The 7,057-nt window shown below is 32.8% G+C and overlaps 1 pseudogene; it reads left to right on the top strand.

The window, feature by feature from the left end:
* Nucleotides 1–515: 515 nt before the first annotated feature.
* On the top strand, nt 516–5,206 carry LOC120143294 (annotated as a pseudogene).
* The last annotated feature ends 1,851 nt before the right edge of the window (nt 5,207–7,057 follow it).

Raw genomic sequence — 7,057 nt, 5'->3', positions numbered from 1 at the left:
ATCTCAACAATATAAAAGGGATAAATTAAATTAAAAATAATAAAATTTATACAATATTTAATTTAATTTAATCAATTCGATTTTTTGTTTCTATGTAAAAGAAATATTAGGACTCTATTGATATTTTATTTGTGAATAATACTATTTTTTTAAACATACGCTTATGCATGTGATTAATACGTATATTTAATTAAAATTTTAAATACTATGATTTATCACACATACACTTACGGTGTATAATTTAAAATATTTTATTTAATAAAATATAGATTTTTTAATTTTTTTAATAATAATAAATTATTATTTAAAAGAGAAATAATTTAATAATTTATCAATTAAATTGATTATTTACTGAATAATAGTATAAATTGATTATTTACTTTCCTTCCAAAAATGCACTTCCCAACACTTTCTGCCACTCCAATTCACCAAATTCAATCTTCCAGTTTTACCTTTTAAAGTTAACAATAAAGGCAAATTCTTTCTTAGTCAAGATCCAGAACCATTATCTTCAACCCTTTTAATCTTTTAAAATTCATTAATTCCCCAAGTTTTTCTCATTTTATTACTGTGTTTTTTTCAAGTGACGTTGTTTTTCATGGATGAAGTGTACGGATTCTATTCCATCGGAGATCAGATCGTTGACAACGCCTTAATGTCACCGGAAAACACGGTCCTTCCTTCCGATTATCAGACCCGGCTTTGTTTTTCCGATCGGGTTCCGGCGTTTGGATCCGACGAGTTAATCTCCATCGCCTCCGCCATCTCCGAAGCCTCTTCTATAACTCCTAAAATTCAACGAGAAGTGGACATTTCAAACGCGATCAAAGCAAAAATCGCTTCTCACCCTTATTATCCTCGTTTGCTCGAGGCTTATATTGATTGCCAGAAGGTGGAAGGAACTAAAAGGGTTTTCTTTGTTTTTTTTCTTCCTGGTGCAAGCAATTCACTGAAAAAAATGCAGTTTAAAGGATTCCTAGCGTTTCTCTCTTTCGTTTTCACTATTGCTTCATTAAATAGGTTATATAACGGTACTATAGATGTTATGTGCAGGAACATAAGGTATAGGATTTGCTACAGTTGCTTTGTTAGTCGTGTTATAAATTTCCGCCATTAATGAGGGTTTTCGAAGATTTTAGTCTCGAACTTGTTCGCACTGTGTTTTTTCTTCAATTTTAGGATCCAACCGTTTTTCTTACTCTTCTTAAAGAAACTCTCTTACTCGATCAAATCCCATAGTTTTATCGGAATTATCTCATGGAATATTTCATCAAATAAGTGTATTCAGTATGTTGAAACTTTGTTCTGAGTGTTTTTCTTAGCTCTTTATAGCCTCTTTTTTTTAGGTTGGAGCACCTCCGGAAATGGCTAGGATATTCGACGAACTTCTGACGGATACCGATGTTAACAAGCGGGATATCGTGCCTACTTGCTTGGGAGCCGATCCTGAGCTCGACGAGTTCATGGTTCTTTGCGAGCTTTGAATCTTACTTTTGCTTATCTATTTTCATTATGTAGATGATGATCTGGGGTTTAATTTGTTCAGGAAACTTACTGCGATGTGTTGCTGAAATACAAATCTGATCTTTCAAGGCCTTTTGAAGAAGCTACCACTTTTCTAAACAAGATTGAAAAGCAGTTTCGAAATCTCTGCTCTGGTGCCTCAATTGCAGGCCCTTCTGGTCAGTCCCTTTCTCTCCCTCAAGTCAGAGTATTACAGTGTTATATTTCTTTTGGATTTCTTTATTCTTTGTTTAATCTTTATTAGATTCTTGGTTTTTGTTCTTTTCCATGCCTTATTTGTTTGCTCCAATTACCCAAGAAAATTTACCCTCCAAAGATCTGAATAAAGCTAAAAACTGCCTTGAATCTCTGCAATTGGCAGGGAAAACTTGGGTTTGGTAGGTTCTTAGTGTATGATAATATGGATCATAGAGCCCACGAGTGGACGACAACTATTCTTTTCCGAGTCATCGATATATCATTTTCTGGTAAAGAATCCATTAATGGGTTCAAAAGGATAAATCTTTGGAGTGCTTCAATAATATGAAGTTACCACTAACCAAAAACAGAAGAAACCCTAGAGATGATGGAGACCCTTGTTCTTGTTTAGTCACCATTCGTGTCTTAGTTCCCCCATAGTTGGGGCGGAATAGGGGTTGATCTTTTCTCCAGTGCAAAATCAGTGTCATCAGGGGGCTTGCATTTGCCTGTTGATGACCATCTTCTTTACTTTTTCATCTTAGTAGTTTCTATTTAATCTTCAATTTTTTTGCTGTTTGTCGTAGAAGATGAAAAGCCTGAAAGTAGAGGTCTTTTAGTTGTTTCTTTGAGACTATGAATTGACGTTTCAGAGCTGAGTGCCATGCGAAATAGTTGCTTCATAGACTCTCTGTGCTTTCAACTGTTCTTTCGTCTTTGCAATTGCTTTAGCATTATACAGAACCTAAGCCTAGGGCTAGGGCCCAGTTGTTTGAGGTGATTGAACGTTTTTGTACCATCTTACGTCGTTTTTACCCGCAAGGGGTCTTCCTTTTCTTCCTCTCCGATGTCCGTGGTTGACACGTTTGTCCTACTTGGGCATAAGGACATGATCTTTCAAAATCCCTCTAAACACAAGAAAAATGTTCTTAAAAATTATACATATTTGTATTGGAGACATACCTACATCTTATTACTGGCAACCATTAATATAGTCTTTTACAGGGATTTGTTAAAATCGACCTGCAGGCTGCTTGAGTTGTAGAACCTCGATGTTTGTAACCGTGTTATTACATGGTCACCAAATCATGGTTCCCTTTGCTTATAGAATTATCCCTCAGCTTCTGTATAGGAACAGTAATCGGTTTTATCCGAATTTAGAGGTTTATCTTTCAGAAATTTCACTTGGAATTTCTTGCAGCACATCTGTAGATGTGCTTGCGTTCTCCCTAAAATTTCATTGCACGTACTTGCATGCATATTTTCTGCCGTTCACGATGCACTACAGATCTTTTTGGTTTTAAACATTATTCGGAAGGGTAAAAGATGCATAAATACTTTTTCCTGCCTTATTTTGCCGAATTGTTTCTAGGTTTCAAAACTTCTGCTTGATGAGAGCTGTGTGTAATCTTAATGATGTGTGCTAAAATAATAAACATATATTTTAAAATTTCAAATTATCGTATATTTTAGATATATATTTTTATATTTTTTATTGGTAATCTTTTTTTCACATCATCTTGAATTTTATAAGTTTGTTCGTAATTATTTTTTCATTACATTGGTGTATTGATGATCCTATTTTCTGATAATTGAAGAACAATCAAGTTATAATTAATTACGAAAGGTGATCAAAACATGATTAGATTTTTTTTTTGAATTTTAAGTTTATCGATTTCTAGTTATTTGATTTTAATATCAACTTGAATAATCATTTCGATTTTAGGTTTATATTTGTTGTACTTGCGTGTATAATTATAATCTGGTAGATCCAAAAATATTTTTAGGGCGAGTACATGTATGTAAAAATTATATAATTTTTAAGTCAATGGATACAAATAAAATTTTAGGAATGACACTGTCCGTAAAATAAATAATTTAAATTGGCATCATTAGAAAAATAAGTAACTGGCTGAAAAAAAATCGGATTTAATATTTGACCAGGCTGATTGGCTCCACAACCGATTGTAATATTATTTTATTTGATATTTTTCAAGGTAACATTTGAGATGTTGTAATTATAAAAGTAAAATACTTAGAAATGTATTTTATTTTTATCAATTATATATAAAAAAATTGATTCCAGATCAATTTTCCAATTTCTTTTCTCAAACTGAAGTTAAATATTCTATAATTATTTGACATGCTAGGGTTATAGTTCATTTCCTCCACAAGCGAAAATATAATTAAAAAAACCTTCGTGGGTATGTGGTCTAATTAAATTGATTTATATGTTTTATGCAAAGATAATATATTAGATTTATTGTCTTCGTTTTCCTGATTTGATTGAGTCGTGGTAGGAGTAATTAAAATCAGAATGTTGTTTGGTTGTCCAATGAGCCCATGGAGGTGAGTTTAGGGTAAAGGCTAGCTGTTAAGGGAACCCTAAGCCCTAGGCAGGATGCACTATCACTATTATTTTTATGATTGAAAGTTAAAGAGGAGATGATTAGAACAGAGAGCATAGGGGAAGTTTATTCACATGGACTCCTGTGGGTTACTCCGCAGAATCCGGTGTGGAACACCCCCAGAAATCATATTTATCATTCAATTATTCAACGCTCGCCTTCCATGGTCTCTGCACACGTGTCTTCATAATCTACCTGTCGCTGTAGTCCAGGTCTTTTTAGCTCTATCGGATGACATTTTTTGAACGGTACTATAATATCATAAGCTTTTTATTATTATTGAAGGGTGTAATAATAATATAGTGGCTAGCCTTGAGGGACTCGGGGGTGAATTTATTACGATTTGCATGGATTGGCCGTACTGTCATGTCGAGTGAGACTGACAGTAGACAAGACCAGACATTGGGTGTGCATTTTTCTTTACCCTTATCATTATGTCTTTGTCTTTCGGTCACTATCTTTACACCCTATAGTGTTGTCTACTCAATGAGTTATTATCCACGTTTGTAATTTAGTCATTTTTTATCTAATCCATGACACTTAACATGCAGCAGATGAATCATCGGACGAAGATGTTAGCGGAGGGGAAGGAGGGGTAGTCTGAAAGATCATCTATTGCGTAGATTTGGGAATCACATAAGCAGCTTGAAGATGGAGTTCTCAAAGAAGAAGAAGAAGGGGAAGCTACCAAAAGAAGCAAGGCAAACATTGTTGGAGTGGTGGAATGTTCACAACAAATGGCCTTATCCAACGGTAACCACTCTCTCTCCTTCCGCCAAAATTAGTGTTACTTCAGTTGAAAAGGATCAGTAACATGTAGTTTTCTATGGTGGTGGTTCAAGGAAGATGATAAGATAGCATTGGCAGAAACTACGGGGCTGGACCAGAAGCAGATCAACAACTGGTTTATTAATCAAAGAAAGCGGCACTGGAAACCATCCGAGTCCTTCCAAATGGGACAAAACTTTTTAGATCAAGAATAAGGACCGTTTTCTCTAAAATGTACATCAACTGTTGGATCTATAATTAATGTTTTTAATTTTTCCTGCTTTTGTTTCATGTATATTGTGACATTGGCTAGCCTCCCTAAGATTTAACCCAGGACCATTTCTATGTAAGTTGTATCTATAATCGCATTAATTTGTAATTTAATATGATCATTGCAGTGAAGAGGAGAAAGTGTTTGGGATGCAGATATGAATGCGCAAATCGGTGTCGATTCCAGACGTGGCTTTGGGTGTGCTGTGTGGCACACGCGAGAAACGAAATCAAAATTCAAATCGTGAATTCATGTAAGCAGAGATTGTGAATTTTTGCAAATTTGGGTCGCGAATAGTTCAATCCATGGTGCCTGTTGTTGAGATTGTTGAACGGAGGAAGGGGATCAAGGGAGGAGAGGGACGGGACGTGGGCGGGGGAATTTCAAAAGATTATATTTTCTAATTTTTTATATTAAAATTTTATAAATTTTACGTGTCATATAACATAATTTTAATAGTTATTACAATGTACCATTAGACACATGGATTGATTAAAGAAAATTTAGGCACAAAATGATATACTTTGAGCCATTTTTTTATATTAAGCTTATATAATATATTAGCTCATGTATGATTATGTAATAACACTTATTTTTGTTTATAGATTAACACGAATGAAGAGATTTTAATAATTAAAAGGATTGTTGTTATCTGTATAGGTATTAGATTTGAACATCAATGACAATAGGATATTTAAGCGTGTATTGTGTAATAGAGAGTTTTTAAAAATATATTACACATATAATCATCCTATCCTAGATTAATCTAAAAAAAACTTTTGTAGATCTCAAATAATCTGAAAATTGAAGTGCAAGAGTTAGAACTTAATTTTTTAAACTCAATTAAAAATTTAAGAATAAAAGAAATAACAAAAATTAAAATACCGATGAAAAATAAATAGGATATGATCACTTACTTTGTTGAGAGCGTGAGGCTGGATAGAACATTCAACTCTCTATAGATTTTTTAGTCTTCGTAGTCGAGATAAATGGATGTTTAACCTCTAAACATATTTGAATTTAGTAATCTAGATGATGGAGAATAATAACTCTTTTTATTTATATTAATTAAATACTCATATTTTAAAATATAAATAAGACAATCTTTTAAATAAAAGCCTTCAAAATGAATTTTATAAAGAATCAATGATATTTTTGAATGGTTTGTTTGGAAATATATACGAAAGGTATTTGCTTATAAGTTACAAAAGATCTAAAATTTATGTAAATTTTCTATAATCATCAAAGTACAGTGAGGGAACAAAACACTTCTCAAAATTTTGTCGCACTATATATTTTTAAAAGTTCATGTCGCATTAAATATCTTTAAAAATTGGGTAAATTATGTCATTAGTTTCATTTGTTTTTGATCTGACAAACTTTAATTATCAATTTTTTAATTAAATGTGTTTGGTCACTTACGTTATTAATTGGGTAAACTAAATTTTGACCTTTGCAAAAAAAAAAATCTTTAATCACCCATTTTTAAATTAAGTATGTTTGTTCTCTCACGTTATTAATTGGGCAAACTAAATTTTCGACCTTTGCAAAAAAAAAAAAAAACTTTTTAGATTTTGAATTGGAGCAGCAGAAGTTGAATACATAAAGTATTTGGAAGATACCCATTTTCTTGATATTTGTGATACATTAAAGTATTTGGAAGATACCCATTTCCTTGATATTTGTGAGTTATAAACAACAAATGCATTTCTGTAACATTTCGTTTCTTCATAATTCGTTCTTCAAACACATTGCTTCGGACATGCCATTAGTTATAGTTTGATAAACCCCTTCAAATTCGATGTGCTTCAAACTTAACGTCGAATATTCGCAACTACTTGTCTACAGGCACGAGGTGATGTATACACCCTAACTGCAGTGCATTCTGAAATGATGAGAGAAGCCAGAA

Source organism: Hibiscus syriacus, unplaced genomic scaffold, assembly GCF_006381635.1.
Source record: "Hibiscus syriacus cultivar Baekdansim isolate YM2019G1 unplaced genomic scaffold, ASM638163v2 tig00110840_pilon, whole genome shotgun sequence".
Lineage (NCBI taxonomy): Eukaryota > Viridiplantae > Streptophyta > Magnoliopsida > Malvales > Malvaceae > Hibiscus > Hibiscus syriacus.
Note: the sequence above shows the minus strand (reverse complement) of the source record. Positions and strands in the feature narration are given on the sequence as shown.